Source organism: Sabethes cyaneus, chromosome 3 (assembly GCF_943734655.1).
Source record: "Sabethes cyaneus chromosome 3, idSabCyanKW18_F2, whole genome shotgun sequence".
Lineage (NCBI taxonomy): Eukaryota > Metazoa > Arthropoda > Insecta > Diptera > Culicidae > Sabethes > Sabethes cyaneus.
The window spans coordinates 7,074,929-7,092,554 of record NC_071355.1 but is presented as its reverse complement, the minus strand read 5'-3'; positions in this window follow the sequence as shown (position 1 = coordinate 7,092,554).

The following is a 17,626-nucleotide window of genomic DNA, read 5'->3' as shown; positions in this document are numbered from 1 at the left end:
TTCCTATACCGTTAATCGTTTGATAGAGATAGACGCGTGTCTGGTGAAGCATATGTGTCTACCTCCGATATTTTGTAATCTTCTATTAGTACTTAAAATAGATTGTAAAGCGCATAGTAATGATGATGATGATGATGTTGATAAAATTGTCAATCTAGGTATACGGAAAAAAAAATTTCCGATTGTTTTCGTTGGAAAATAGATAAAACTGATATTGGCCAACAACGCCTACGATGCAGGATACGACAGAGAATTTTGTCTTCAGAGTTGAGGAAGTTTACAGCTCGTTGATTGCCGCATTCGGATCGCTGTTCGCTGTACAACATCAATTTCTATTCTATTTCTATTATTCCTATTCGTCGTCTATCACGATGCCACGCGGTTTCGTCCGCTGCTTCCAAGTGCGGGTATTGCCCACCGTATTTCGTTTGTCTTTCCAGTTCGGTGCCGATGCCAGACCTTGAAGACGTAGATGCTGGCACGTTTAATCGGTTTTTGGACAAACCAGATGACAATATTTGCCACTTTGCCACATCGCGAATCGAAAGTTTCGACCGACGGTTGACCAGACTCAACAGCTTCCTGGCGTTCACCAGATTAGTTGTCTTTGGTTTTCTGCCACAGCCTGACCGCCCATCGCTGAGTCGTCTGGGTTTCCTTGGATGACTTCGCCACCCGGGACACCATCGTATGATGGTGCCGATCCAAGTAGAGCCCTCACATTCCATGTACCTAGGCAAAACAGTCAAGCAAGAACGCTCGCTGCTTAGTTCGTACTGCCAGCTCCACCCCGGAATGAAGATGTTGGACATTGTAAGACATTTCGTGTCCACCGAATATAGCCAATCATTTTCATTTACAACATCCTCACTCTTCTGGAGAAAGGCGAGAGTTCCGAACGGAAGTCTGTTTTCGTTCGCCTGATGGAGCTGCGCGACTCTAAAGACAAGAGCTAAAGAGGAACACCGAGGCCTGGTGGTCGGAGCAACCGGCCAAGCGGTGAACAAGTACCTGGCTAAAACGGACATTTTCATGTGGAAGCATCAGTCATGGCCGGCCGTGTCTGACCAGTAAGCAATCGCCTAGAGGCTAGAGGGAGCAGCTGAAGATGCTAGTGAAAAGGACCTTTCTGGTGACGTGCGCTATCGTGGTCATAATGGATGACGAGACTTACTTGACGTTGGATAGCACGGATGTTGGCAGATTATCGAGTACTTTACGTCCTCCGCCAAGCAAGTATGTGATGACGTCAAATACATCTCCCACACCAAGTTCCCGAAGAAGATCTTTCAGTGGCTGACGATCAGCGGAGTTTCCGAGTCTGCTTTGACAACTTTTTAAACTTTTTTTAAAAGATTTTTCCAAACAACATTTTTTCTGGATTGCCAAAAAAATTTACTTACATTTTCATTTAAAAATGTTTGCTCTACCACACATTTGGTTCCTGAGATATGAATTGTCAGTGGCACAGGAATTCTCCGAATAAGGCGATGCGTGATGCTGTTCGCCCATCAGCTATCTATCGACCAACAAAACTGATTCTGGGTATATTATTAGAGCCCGTTATGAGCTTGTTAACTACCAAAAACCAAATAAATTGACTAACAGGAAACTAAGAAAATGCAGTGGGCATGTAGGACCACTCACCGCCTAATTTAGGGGACTGCTGTCTATGAATATCTTAGGAATTCGACCTTTTTGGTCATCACTCAGAAATAAAAAATAACACTATCGTGAAATTTTAATCCCTTACAAGCACATATTGGTCAGTTTGTATAACAAGAATAAGAAACAAAAAAATATTTTGGAAATTTGAGTTTGCAATCGAGTTTTTCGCTTGCACGGAAAATTTTGTAAAAAACTGTTTTCCACTAATTTTGCTGGATTTTTGTGTAAACTTGGTTACATTTTCTTGTGAATGAGACACTGGTTAAAACCACATTAAAAAAATCAAATGGTTTCATTTTCATAATATTTTTGAAATGATGCTTCAATACTTATGAATTTTTAAAATAATGTATGCGTTGTAAATGAAGTAAATAAATCGGAAAGTTTCTCTTGAGGTTTTCTAAGAATATAGGGGAATGTCGTCGTGGTTGGGCCGCCTTTTTGACATTCGCCCATAACTTCCGTTTTAAAAAGAATTTTTAAAATCTAAATAGATCGTTGGAAAGGTCTAAGAATAAGCTATACCTCTGGAAAATTTTGAACTGATTGCTTAAAAAATAATAAAGTTATAGGCATTGACGTGAAGACAAAAAATGTTGTCATTCTCGGGCCACGTTGTACAGGTTGGGCCACCGCTCCACTATGGGCCAGAAATTAAAATTTCGGGACAAAAATATTTGCGGTTAAACAGCATGTCTCAGCATGTTGTAACATGTTTATTTCAACAGACAGCTCAATGTGATGTTCTAGAAAATATTTTGCACATAAAAGAGGAATATTTTTGTTGAGGACTGTTTTGCTTTATATGCATTAATTAATAAGATATAACTAATTTTAGGTTAAAAACCGTCTGATGAAAAATCCGAATATCTTAGCCATCTGCAAGTATCTGCAATTAGTTTGCATACCAGTTTGTAGGGAATTATTAATGCTATCTGACCAAATGTGTATTTCAGAGAATACCTGGGAATACCTGGGAATAGCGCGGATTTCTTTTTCATACATTTTATAACTTAATAAATATGCGTCCTAGCATCAAACAGTCTTCACAGAAAATATATATTTCAACATACTAAATAACTTTGTAGAACATTTTAAAGCAATAAAATAATCGTGTGCAAAGTTATTGAGTGTAATTGATTTTAAATGCTCTTTTTTAACACATCATTATATTTCGTAACCGGTAAGAAATATATAGTTACTTTATTCAGCAAAGTTGCTTATTTTAGTGTTTTCTGCAACTTTTGGAGAAAACACCTTTTTTTTAAATTATTTATGAAAACAAAAAATTTGTGTCACCCTAATAGGTGAATTCATGGTCACCCTAATAGTGCAGGAAGATACGCTATATTTTATTATTTTACTTCTCCGAAGACACCACCCTTGAAAAAATACACATTTTTTATCAAACGGTTTTTAGCCTAAAAACAGTTATATCTTATTAATTAATGCAGAAAAAGCAAAACGGTCTCTAGCAAAAATATTCCTCTTTTATGTGCAAAATGTTGTCTAGAACATCACATTGAGCTGTCTGTTGAAATAAACATGTTTCAAGAAGAAATGTGATTTGAGGGGTCGTTTATAAACAAAGGTCTATTGCTAAAAATGGGTAAAAGGTAGAAGTTTGACATCTTCAGAAAAAATACTTGAAATTGGTTTATCTTTAATATTCTGAAACCAAAAAGGTGAAAAAAAAATTTACTCAAAAAGTTATTACTTAAATTGTTGTTAAAGTAACTCGGAAATATTGGACGACCCCTTCAAAAGATGCATCATTTTTTCATTCAAAAAGTTGCTGGAGACTACATTGAGCTGAGACACGCCGTTTAACCGCAAATATATTTGTCCCGAAATTTTAATTTCTGGCCCATAGTGCGCTCTTAATCCAAGAAATACGTATTGAAATTCTACGTAGAGACATCAAAAGAATGAATTTCGTGAGCAACGGCCCATATAAGTATAAATATCCTATTTTTAATAACATCTTTACGAAATTTTTGGTAATCTAGTAAAATAAATTTTACTACAATCGCGTTTTCCGATGTGTACTACCGCAATGAAAAATCAACAACAATCTAGGTTTTTATTGTACTAATTAGGCTTTATTTCATCACATTTCCCGCGACTGACGTTCTCTAGCGAAAATTGCGCTTCTGTGCTTAAAATTATGGTGGCCCAACCATGGCTACAGAAGTGGCCCGACCTTTACAATAAGCGCTTTTGTAGCATTTACCCCCTTACCCTACCCAAACACCTAACTGGACGGGGTTTTTCAATAGCCTTCGAATAGAGCACAACACACTTAATAAATTTTCAATATTTATCCCGATAATTGCATTTCATGAATCATTTCTTGAAGAAAAGTTAACTGCACCTGCAAAACTTTTTTTGTATTGTTTCAATCAGTGAATTCAGTGCGCGTGTTTTGAATATACGATTGAAACTCACAATATAGTGAAAAGTTAGCTGTCACAGTAATAAGTTTTACAATGCTTGTACAAAGGTATCACGAGTTACTAAAACTGAAAAAATCGTGGTGGCCCGACGATAACGACATTACCCTATCTTTTATAATTATTAATTTATTTCATGAGTCCATCAACCGTGCTCGCATACAAAAGTTTATTAGGTTTTGGGATCTTTCGATCCAGATCTATGCGATAATATTGATAGATAATAGCTAAACAGTTAAATTAAAAGAAAAATTTCATATTTCATAACAATTTTCCTCTTGCTAAAAAAAGTTAGCGGCTTATTTAGCGGCACATAAATTTAGCGGAAGCTAACAAAAACGCTAACGGCTTTAAAAATAAGCGAAAACGCTAACCGCTAACCAAAATGTTAGCTGAGCTAATTAGCTGTTAGCGGATTTGCGGAATTGTGCCCACCTCTGCGTGTATCTAATGAGGAAATGACGATCCACCTTGCAGCGGGATAACCGTCATGGTTGGTTTTTGGTTGGTTTCCACTGACGCTGCTAGCCGCACGAGAAGGTATTACTGTAACTAAATGTATGACCGGTGACACCAGGATTTAAATAAATAAATTAATCCAGATAACAAGCGCCTACTGTGATTCGATGCATCTACAGCACTCGTGCGCTAATTGCACGTCCTCTAGTCGCACCGTCTTTTACTTGCACGTCCGCTAGTGCAACTAAAAAGCAGTTATCTGTCAAACTACACATGGTTTCCTTAATGGTTGCTATAAACAAAATTGCAGCGTTGCCGTATAAATACTCTCTCTCGTCATTACGTAGATATATTAAAAACAAAAATAATAAGAAATTTTGTTAAACTTTGACGAATTGGGCACATATGGGCACATTGGGCTTTTAGTTCGTTTGAAAAATTCCAATATTTTTGACGTAAGACTACGTCTTTCAGGACGGTAGCTAGTATAGGGGATAATTCCAAACAATCTTTCTCGAAAAGTGGTCAGGTTTTGAACGCTAATAGCTTTGTGGTTTCCCGATCAATTTTCAATATTCATACACAAATCGGTTGGAAAATCTTCTAAGAATTGGCCCAAAAGAAGAAAAGTTTGGATTCTTGATGTTAAACTATTGAAAAATTGAAAATAATGAACCTAGTTTTACCACAATTCTCGCTTCGTGATTGGTTGTTGGGAATGAGGTCATCAAAGTGGAAATGCGTTTTCACGCTTCGGCTTATAATTCAGTCAATTTTCAATAGATTTCCAAGATATCCAATTGATCTGAAAATCGATTTGGAAAATATTGAAAATATAGAAAACTATTGATTTTCAATGCGCGTCATTGAAAAATTGAAAATAACTCTAACTCAGTCGTACTAGAAATTGTCGCTTTGTGATTGGTTGGAATAATTTCCAATTATTATCGAACAAGTCTTGGTACAATTCAGGATGCACCGAGAAATTTGATGAAAAGTTCCATTTAATTCTACTATAACAAAGTCATAGCTGCCGTAAAGGAATATCTGGCTGCTGAAGCTCTGGAATTGGCAGGAAATATGCTGCTCGCGACAACGAAACGATCAGAACTATTGTCACTTGCAGCTGGCCATCCGCAACAACGAAGAGTTGAACAAATTGCTGTCCGGTGTCACCACTGCTCAGAGAAATATTTTTCCGAACATCCAAGCTGTTTTGTTGCTGCCCAAGAAGACGCAAAAGAAGGCTTAAATGTCCAACATATTACGTCGACAAAATGGTCTTTTAAGGACGAAACATAATGTTCATGAAGATTTGAGGAATTTTCGCTCACTGATTTTAATTCTATTTAATTCGATTGATTCTAATTGTACGCTTCTTATCAAGTAATTTTAACCGATCACCTCTCGCGCTTCGCTGCTGCTGGTTTTCGGTAATTGATGAAACCTAGGAAACTTGGAACTTGGGGCTTTTCACTCGGTTTTCTTTAGCAACACAAATTTATCCATCACCAATGCTACAGTAATAATACGTAGCGTAATTGTTCTTTGGCAGCAAAGGCGAACGGCTCACTGGTAACTTTGCTCTTTTGTTCAGACTGAAATTGAAATGCTCCATTTTATTTAACGTAGATGATAGAATGAAGGACCATGAAAAATAGGTGTGGCCGATTCTTGTCGCTTGCTCTGGTACAAAGCACGAGGTAAGCCGGCGAACAGAATTATTCAAACGCTAGCTGAGCTACTGCCAACATTTTATTGGCATCTTATTGTCTGGATGCGACAAAGGAAGAAGCACCAAGGGCAAACGAGTCACGCTCGACTCGTGCAACTCTGCGGTTCCCGGTCGGTCGTGTTTTAATCGACTGCTGAGGAAAGGAAAGTATGCTGAGCGTGTGTTGGAGCTGCAGCACTCGTTTCGCTACCATGATGGAATGTCTGGCTGCTGAAGTTCTGGAATTGGCAGAAAATATGCTGCTCGTGACAACAAAACGACCAGACTTATCCCACGTCACTTGCAGCTGGCCTCTTGGAGTGGTATTTCATCGTGACTCAAGACCATACACGAACGGCTTCGTCGTATCACATAGCTGCTGAGGCTTTCCGGTTGGTCCGTTGCAACAAGCCGTGGCTGGTTTGCGGTTATCGGTATTCCAATTTACCGAACAGAGAATTACGTTAAGTGCGTTAGTGCAAGTTTATTGCAAGCTGGAGTTATGATATTCTAACAATCGGTCCTTTTAAGGGCCACACAACAATTGAAGAGTTTATTATATTTTCTCACCCAGTTAATACCATAATAACACTGGCAACGAGGGAAAAGTTGATTTACTGAAGTTTTTTGTAGCGTCTTAGTAGAATACGAAACCTGAAATTAAATAAAAAAAAACTTTTGCAATTAAATTCTACTATTTATATTTATTCGCGACATATACGCATTTCATCTACGACATGCTGGCTCATATCTGTTGCGAATAAATATAAATAGTAGAATTTATTTGCAAAAGTTTTCTTTTTATTTGATTTTAGGTTTCGTATTCTACTAAGACGCTCCAAAAACTTCTGACGGACACAATTAAGTTGAAATTCTGAATATTCGAAAACTCACCTAGAGGCATCCAGATGGAGATTCTAGCTGTCAGATCGATCATGTCTTGATTGATGGTCGACCATTTTTGTAAGTCATTGATGTACGTTCTTTTCGGGGACAAAATATCGACTCTGACCATGGCGCGCACTGAGAGGACGCTGCGTATCAACATCCAGTTGTTGAGGGCAGATGATGTGGCAATTGAAGAGTTTATTATATTTTCTCACCCAGTTAATACCATAATAACACTGGCAACGAGGGAAAAGTTGATTTACTGAAGTTTTTTGTAGCGTCTTAGTAGAATACGAAACCTGAAATTAAATAAAAAAAAACTTTTGCAATTAAATTCTACTATTTATATTTATTCGCGACATATACGCATTTCATCTACGACATGCTGGCTCATATCTGTTGCGAATAAATATAAATAGTAGAATTTAATTGCAAAAGTTTTCTTTTTATTTGATTTTAGGTTTCGTATTCTACTAAGACGCTCCAAAAACTTCTGACGGACACAATTAAGTTGAAATTCTGAATATTCGAAAACTCACCTAGAGGCATCCAGATGGAGATTCTAGCTGTCAGATCGATCATGTCTTGATTGATGGTCGACCATTTTTGTAAGTCATTGATGTACGTTCTTTTCGGGGACAAAATATCGACTCTGACCATGGCGCGCACTGAGAGGACGCTGCGTATCAACATCCAGTTGTTGAGGGCAGATGATGTGGCAGCGAAAAGCTTGATCAACGAATCGCAGAACACTAACAAGAAAGGAAAGGTACAGGTGGACTGAGGAGGAACCTTCATGGTTCCGTTGAAGCAACTGCCAGAGAGCTGGTAGGCACGACGCGAGAAAGACAGCGTAACAGCTGCTTTTTTACCAAATGCCAGAGAGTCACAGATGAGAAGGACCAGACCGGGAAAAAAACGCGAGGACGAGAAGCACGTGCCCACCGACGTAGAGGAGAGATTCGCCAGCAACGACATGCGGAGTCTCTATAAAAAATATCGAGGCATTACATTACTCAATTGTACCTATAGGGTGCTCTTCCGTATCCTGTTCTGTAGACTGAGACCGTTAGCGGAGTCTTTCATCGGGAAATACCAAGCTGGTTTTCGTGAGGGTCGCTCCACGACGGATCAGATGTTTACCCTACGACAGTTACTAGACATGTTCCGGGGGAATAACCTGCAGACTCATCATCTGTTTATGAACTCTAAGGCGGCGTACGATTCAGTCAAACGAAATCAGCAGCGGCAGATAATGCTAGAACTTGGTTTGCGTTGGAATAGCAAATGAGACCTCAGCCACTATCGTGATGTTGGATGGACTGAAGCAATGGGATGCACTTTCTAACCTGCTATTCAACATTGCCTTGGAAGATGCACTACAAAGCATCCTGCGAGATTGGAACTTATTGGAGATTGGATCGATAACGGACCGTCGCCACTAAATAAAGTAAATATTATGTGTAACATAGTACGTTTTTCGAACAACAAAATATTCATCTGAAATGAAGTAATTAATTAAGTGTTCGAAAACAGACACTGATGAAGCCTGCAAGTCGTAAGCGAAATACGTATCTGTCGCGAACAAATAAAATCATAGTAGAATTTAATTGGAAAGTTTTCTGCTTTATTTAATTTCAGGTTTCGTATTCTACTAAGACGCTCCGAAAACTTCAGAAAATATGCATCCCAGATCAATATTCATTCAATTCATTTAACATTGGATGTCTAAGACATAGCACATTACCAGAGTTGTACAAGACAATCGGAATTGAAGTGATTTTCTGTTAATTTCAATAGCAAAAATTCAATAGCAAATCATTCTTCACTTCATGATGATATTTTTTGCCGTGTAGATTCTTCCAACGAAGATTTACCTATTAAAAACACTCTCGATCTACACGCATCACTGCACACAATCCTCATACCGAGCGAAGTATCAAAAACGGCAAAAGGATGTCAGCCCAGAACGAAGACGTTGAATGACCATGCGACCACATTGCCACCCCCTGATGGGGTGGGATTTTGTTTTGCCTTTGTTGCCTACGGGCCGTGTAGGTACCAGACGTATGTGTGTGAGTGTGCGCGCATACAATCGGAGAAAAATTCACGTGAAAAATTTTCCCTTTCGCTCAGACTGTCTGCAAATCCGAAGGACACAGGACGTGTACGTTTAGTCTGATAGTGAACTTTAGCTAAACATTATTGCATTGAAACTTGCTTGTACAATTTCGTCTCCGTTTGGCTCAATCATTTGTGCTACGTAATGAATTCGTAAAGTTTTGAATAGTTTCGTAGTGGAAGAAAAACTAGTGAACCAAGCAATCTTCACAGCAAATTCTAATACTCATTAACATCAGTCTTCCATTGTGCGAAACATTTGTATGCTACGAGTGAAGTTTTCTTCTTAACAAGAAAATAATTCCATCGGATTCTGTAATCGTGTATTGATCGCTTTGTTTGTTTAGTGTGAACCATTATTACGTTTAAGCACTCTTCTTTTTTTGGTGCTACCGTGAAAGGCTCTTTTCAATTATAGTGGAAATAGTTCGACTCGAGCAAAGCCAAGATGGCAACGTACAGGCAACAATCATACACCACCAGCACTGGTAGCCTGTTACTTCTTCTCATCCTTGGTTCGATACTTGAAAGTAAGTATAATTTGTGACTGACAAAAAAGAGAGGGAGGGCGGTGGTTCCATGGTCCTACATGTAAGACCATATTAACATGTATAGAATGTGTTGTGTTGAACCGAACAACACCGTGTCAGTTTTTTTATCCTTATCTAAAATCTTTATTTAACTAAACCCATATTTTTGGAAGCATTAATTGCTGACAATTCTTAATAAAATCATAAATTTGATAGAATTTCAACAAAGATTTGTTTCAACCTGAGTTATTCAGTGTTCAGCATCAGTAGTGCACAACTTTTGGCACTTGTGACTTGCCAGAATACAAAGACAAACTAATCGAACCTGACATAACAGAAATGCGGGCCACAGCTCAATCACAAAAAGGTTTCAACCTATGATCCGAGGAGCAAGAAAGCAAAACTACAAATGGGGTTAGTTCAAGATAAAAACACCTCAGTGGAATAGAAGTTCACTAAAAAGTTGAAGCTAAAGCGCCAGCTGGCTGAAAAAGCGCAAATCAGGAACCAGGAACTGGAACACTGTTCAATCAATCAATCGATTTAGGTTGAAGAAAAGATTTCGCAGATAATTGAAGCAAAAGAGAGTTTAAGACACCGAACAAAAACGGTATGGCATCCAAAGTTCCACTTCATTCTTCTCGATTGCCGCCCCGCTCAATTCAAGAGTGGGCGCCAATTGCCAAGCCCGGAAAAAAGGTTTGCTTTTTGTATCATGAATAAAAAATAAGCTAAATGCAACGACAAAGTTCTTCGAACAAACGAGTGATCCATCGAGTGGGATGGGAAATAGTGAAAGGAAAAGAACCGGTGGGAAAAACAGTCAAATAAATTAAAGCTGTAATGAAATTAAGTTTGATTTTAAAGAAGTTTCTTTCAACGTAAAAAAAAAAGAATGGATTTTTGTACAGGAATGAATTGGCACAAACTGCATTGTGACTGCGTTTGAATAACGTTTACGAGCTTCTAGCTTCAATTTCAGGTGAAATGAGTAAACTGTTCAACTTGACCGTGCTCGATTTGAATCAAAGTTTCAACTTTTTTTCTTTGTTCGCAGGTTAATTGATCATTACGACTCAAGACTAGTTTTTAAAAAAGGTTGAGGGAATAGTGAAAGAAGAAGTTTTAGACAATCAATTAAAATTTATAAAAAAAAATATGCAGCAATTTTTTGTTTTTCCAAAAAGAATTAAAATAAAGTTTTAGATCTTCATCAGTACGATTGTTTTTGCTGAAAATACGCAAAGCAATAAAAATGAGAATTTTTAGGATGGAGCAATCATTATAAAAATTAGCCATTCATCTTAAAATTAGCCATTTTTGAGATGTTTTGAAAGTTGGATAAGCTCGGAGTTCCGACTGATCGGATTAAACTTCAATCTGTTCTGCTCTCAATTGCCAATGAACTGAACCAGCTGCGTTTACCAATGAATGAATCTGATTCGATTTGTTTCGCGTTACGTTTTGGCATTTGCTTGTGATCTGTACCTGAACGGGTTATATTTTTAAATGAGCTCATTGAAAAATAATGAACTTTACAATAGAAAAGAGAGAGAACGAGCGTAATATGAAAGAATATAATTTGAGAAACCATTTGAAATATGAGGTGAGGAGAAGGCTGGTTTAAAACTACTCAAAAACTGAGGTAAAACTAAAAAAAAACAAAAATTTCCGCTATCTCTCTAATTCTCTTTTTATTTTATTTTTTATTTTATTTTATTTTATTGATTTACTTCATCTGACACAAAGTCTAAATAAAGATTAAGTGCTATGAATGGGAAAAGCCGATTTGAGTTGAAATTTATTATCTCATTCTCAAATCGGCATAAAAACCCATTATCTTTTCCTTTGTAATATCACATCAAAATATAAACTTAAATAAACATAAGATTCATAAACAAAAACATAAAATTGTCGTTAAGTTAAGTTCTAATCCTAGCTTTGAATGTGTTTGTCGATACAGAGAAGTCAAAGTGGTTATATACGTCGTTAAAAATAGAACACATCGCCTGGATTGGTTCGTGTTGTCCATATTGTGTGCGGTGGAAATCAAGTCGAAGAAATCCGCGGGATCTTAGCGGTCGAGGTATAACGTTAATGTTTACTATTGCCAGAAGATCAGGAGCATCAATTTCGAATTTCAAAAGTTGAGCAACAAAGACGGCTCTGGATACATCTCTTCTTTTGGCTAAGGTTTCGATGTTCAGCAACTTACAGCGGTCCTCATAGCGAGGAAGGTTACGAGAATCATTCCAGGGCAAAAATCTCAGCGCATGTCTAATGAACCTTCGTTGCACTGCTTCAATTCTGGCTGACCAATTATTTGTATACGGGCTCCACACCACAGAAGCTGTGTCCAAAATGGAACGTACAAGCGAGAAGTAAAGAGCGCGCAGACAATATGGGTCACGGAAATCATTGGCCACACGCATGATAAAACCCAAGTTGCGATTTGCTTTAGTAATGATGTTCGAGTAATGGTTGTGGAAGGTCAGTTTAGCATCTAGTTCAACTCCTAGGTCTTTAACAACACTAACGCGTTCCAGACTAGCCCCTTCGATTTGGTAGGTATACACAATCGGGGTTTTGCTGCGAGTGAAGCTGATAATTGCACATTTAGAAACACTGATGATGAGGTTGTTTAAACGGCACCAATCTGTAAACTTGTCGATAAGATCTTGCAGTTGTTTGCAGTCTTCCACTGACCGCACAGCGATGAATATTTTAAGATCGTCAGCGTATAATAACTTGCGGCCAGGCGGTATAACAAAACAGACGTCGTTAAAAAATATAAGGAATAGTAACGGTCCTAAGTTACTTCCCTGTGGAACTCCAGATTGATTGCAGAAACAGTTTCTGCGGACGATTCAACGGAGCCTAACTTCACTGAAAGCTGACGATTTGTAAGATACGTTTGAAGCCAGCACACGAAGCCTTCAGATGCGCCTAAACGTCTTAGTTTGCGAAGCAGTATTTGGTGGTCAATGCGGTCAAAACCAGCTTTAAGGTCTGTATATACTGTGTCTACCTGAGCTGCATCTTCCATCTGACGTAGGCAAAATGAACAGAACGGCTGTAGATTCGTGTTAATTGAGCGTTTGGGAAAAAAACCATGTTGCTCTATGGAAATGTATGGAATTTTTCGGATTACCTAAGAATGGCCGACACACAAATGGCCGAATCACGAATGGCCGAGGCACAATAGGCTGAAATAACAAATGGCATAATATTCACGGCCTTGCAACCTGCACAAACGTTGGGTACATGCTGTCCTTACTCGCTATCGCTCGTTCGGACTTAACTAAGGGGTAATCCCTACTAATCAGTAAACTTACTTAGGAAAATGCATGCACCTAAATAGTAGTGGTTTCTGCAGGGGGGCTTATTTCAAATCGAATTTCAAGTTCAATTTAAAAGTCCAATTTAAGTAGGATTTTCACTAATTCATCTTAAGTCCAATTCCGAGTCTAATTTAATTCCAATTTCACCTTCAATTTCAAGTTTAATTTTAAATCCAATGTAATGTCCGATTTTAAGTCCAATTTCATGTTTCATTTAAATCCGATTTCGACTCAGATTTGAAGTCCAATACCTAGACTCATATTAAGTGTGATGAGACGTGATGAAATAGGTGTGAGACCCTATTTTAAGTACAATTTGAGTTTAATTGTGGTCTAATATCAAGCCCAATATAATGTCCCATTTTAAAGTCAATCCGAATCCCAAGATATGATACCCAAGTAGCACACGTTGTCACAATTGAGTCGCAGCGGCTGATATGCGACAAATTTAAATGTAAAACTTCGGTTACAGTAACCTAAAATATAACAGTTGTGTAACCGAAATAGCGCAACTTATGTAACTAAATATGGTTACATTAACAGTTACTCAATAACCAATATGTAACATGTATAGTTACAAAATGGTTACTATTGAAGTTACACATAAACTGTAAATTGACTTTCAATTGATGGCAAATTATCTTGAATCTTTTATTGCATGGCGAAAACAATGCAGCAGGTTTATTATTTCAATCTATGGCTGTCAACGTCAAGCAGTAAATTTAACTGTTGAATATAGAAGAGTGTATAAATTTCGCTTGTTATTTCAACACAAATTTTAATGCAGTTTCAAATTTATGGTGAAATGCATGATTCTAGCTTTGAAAAAATTACGCGCTCTCATTTAATCTAGCTTTTCGTTATTTACTTCTTTGAAAAATCGATTTTTTGTAAAACAAATATGTACAAATATAAAAATTTTAATTTTAATTTTCTGATTTTTAAATTTATTCTTAGCAATAATGAATTAGTGGAGCATTCACCTAGAAATCATTAAAAACAAATTGTTTTCGCTATCACTTAGTAAAATTCATAGCCATTTTGCCTTTGGTTTTAACTACTACACCATGGTTCAATTCGCCTATAACAATGAGCAACATACACTCACGCTTCATAGCATCGCTGAATATACGAATATCGTGAGCAACGCAAAAGTGCGATTTACCGTCTTCTGCTGCTTGTAAAGCCACTAACACTACTTTAAACCCTTCCCTTTAAATTCCCTTTTCGTGGTAATATTATTTTGAATACTTTCCGGCGTCCTCGGGCATTTTATATCCGATAAATCGAACACACTCAATGTTCAATATTCAATTTTTGAACGAATTCTGATGTTCACATTGAGGTTCTGTTCGCGATAAAATTCAAAGCTGATGCGTGCATTATCGCCGAGGCAGGTGAATAGTGTATGTTCATGAAGGATGTTCATCGATTCAAATGATCACTTTTTCGCGAATTCTCCAACCACTGCTGTTCATAGATATCGGGAAAAGATGTTTTTTAGTGATTCTTGTGAAAAGAAAGTGTTAATTTAATATCAAAGAATAGTTTCACTTTGAATAAAACAGTTTACCAGCAGTGTTAATCATAGAAGGTTACAATTCAGTTACATTCTAGTTGCACGTAATCTTAGCCTTCGATCTGGTTACGCTATCGGTTACGGTAACCAATATTAAATCTGTTGTGGTCACTTATTTCTTATGTCGTCATTTCTAAGTTACACTGTAACCTATTTTCATTGCCGATTTCGTTTCGATGTAACTTGATCGTTTTGACGTTTGAGAATAATCAAAATTTGTTTATTTAATATCAATGTCAATCAATCAATTAAGTAAATAAACGCATTTACAAGAGCATTTTACAACCCGTGTACCAATTGTTTATCTTTACCATAAGTAAAATTCTTGAGATCTAGTTTTTGCTTAATCCGTTGTGTTTACAAGGAACAGTGAACAAGTTGTTGCGAGAATGTTACTAGCCGACTATTTTTGACTTCGTAACTACTCGTAACGGAAAATTAACTGTTTTGCGACCAGCAAGTTTATGACAAACTTGGAAAAAGGTTTCATTTGTGTCACTTGATAACTAATTGGTAACTCGTAACTGAAATGTGACTGTTTTCCGACGACCAAGTTGTTGACAGTTCGAAAAAAAGGTTTCAATTTGGTCATTTGGTAACTACCTGGTAACTTTTTGAGATTTTTGTCACAAGAAAACTAAAAAGTAACTATTTTTAATTTTATGTAACCTAACTCGTTACAAGTATCCTAAATGTAACTGCTGTGCAACCTTTTTGTATTTTTTTATTTTTATGATTAGTTACAAGTGCTACTTGGGTAAGATATAATGATGTCACTGTATCGTCACATGAAGACTTTTTCAAATTTGACGAGTGAAAGCAATAAAAAAAGCATTTTTTGAAGTAGGACTACTTCTTTGATTTCTATATTGAAGTGCACTTTACAAAAACGAAAAGGGAACATGTAACGAAAAGTGGTTATACTTTGCACGCTTATAACTCAGTCATCCGTCAACAGGTTCTAGAGATATTGGTATCAATCGATTGGAAATTTTTCAAAAAATCCATTACAACACAGTAGATTACATGTTTCCCTAACAGACGTTTAATAATTGAGAAAATATGAGTCGAATATTTAATATTTTATCATTCGCATTTTTTTGCCTTCCCACGTCAGTGCTTCCCTAGCACGGATGACAGAAATATATACGAGATGAGCTATGGGTTAAACTTCCTTACCTTCTTCGGCCACCGGCTTTCGTTGGAAACACATCAGCCAGCAGCTAGCTTGCGACGCATCGGACAGCCAGTTTTCGAGTTACATCCGTGGTATAATTTTAAAGGTTGTATTTGAAACATTGTTTGCCTTTGCCTCGGTGCGCGTCATCAGTCGCTCACCGGCTTTCGTTGGAGACACATCGGCAAGCAGCTAGCTTGCGACTCATAACATCATAAACATAAAAGTCTATCTTGATTACAGATCCTACCAGTAGCGTTTGTCCAATAAACAGTATTCCCACCATTAATCCACACACACTCTGATGGACGAAAGTAGACAATGGACACCACGAGTCAGAAGTTTGAGAATTCGAGATTAACAAACGGACCTTTTTAGGGCCACTATTTAAATTAGCGGAAGAGTTGAAATTATGAATTTCTCACATGTAAGAACACAATCCTTTACCTTTCGTTACTCGCGTCAACTCCGATTTATAGGCATGCTAAAACGTAACAGAATTCACTCTTTCACAATTCACAATACTAATGCCACTTGGTGAAAAACTTATGGAACTTTTTCCACCATTTGAAAGATCTTTGTCTGCGGATCAACTTTACTGAAAACAGTAATTTTATTTACTGCTAGATTCCCGAGATAAAGTCAACGGTTCACAGGCGTTGTACAAAATACAACATCGCGAGTAAACCTTCCGTTACTGCGCAAATGGGGAATTTATTTAATGAAATTCGTACAAAAATCACCGGCTTTGGCATTGGGAGACGAATTGCTCTACATTCGTAGTCCTACTTCAAGCCTGCGCCCGTGCCACTAGGCATAGACCCTTGTACTTTTTATTAAAAAAAAATTATGGGATAAGACGATAGCTTATACATAAACCACTTTTCTTCTCAGCTCGCCTTAGACTGTGTCAGTGAATAGATTAACTATGGTCGGACTATCGGACGATACAGCATGCAGGTTTCATATGGAAGCTGTCAAAAGCTCGGTCAAAATGAAGACGAAGAGCTCTATCAGAAAGCTAAAAGAGAGGAAAAGAATTTCTGACATCATGTCAATCGCCTTGGTTGATATCTGTCAAACAGCAAATCATTCTATTTTTGATTTTTATTAATTTTTTCATCGAATATTGACTTAATTGAAATAAAAAAAGAACTGCTAGGTTCAGAAAACGACGCGCTATCAAATGAGGTAAAAAAGCCACATTTTTAGGAAAATTTAAATACCCAATTTGCCAGTCGAATTTTATTCCAATTTCAGCTCTGATTGAAAGTCTAATTACAAGTCCAATCACCGGCATGCCCAGACCGGGGCACGTGTCCCACCTTCTCCGTAAAATTTAATGTAAAATAACTCTGTAACCCGAAGATGTTCGCAGTCCTAAATAAATTTAATCGATCACTATTTTTGCGATAAGTAAGTTTTAATTGCGTGAAAATAGGGTTAATATAAGAAATTTTGCTGCATAAGAATTCTTTAATAAAAAAAGCATTTAAGTAGAGCTCAGCTCACTTTGATTGATCGCGTATGATAGTCTACAAACTAAAATATTAGGGAATAACTAATTTTGCATTGTGTGTCATAAAAAACACTGAAATTTTTAATAATTTGTGTTGGATAGGACGGAAATAGGCAATAATACGACGAAGCAGCAACATACCCTAGTTCCAGTTTTAAGTGCCATTCCCATTCCGGT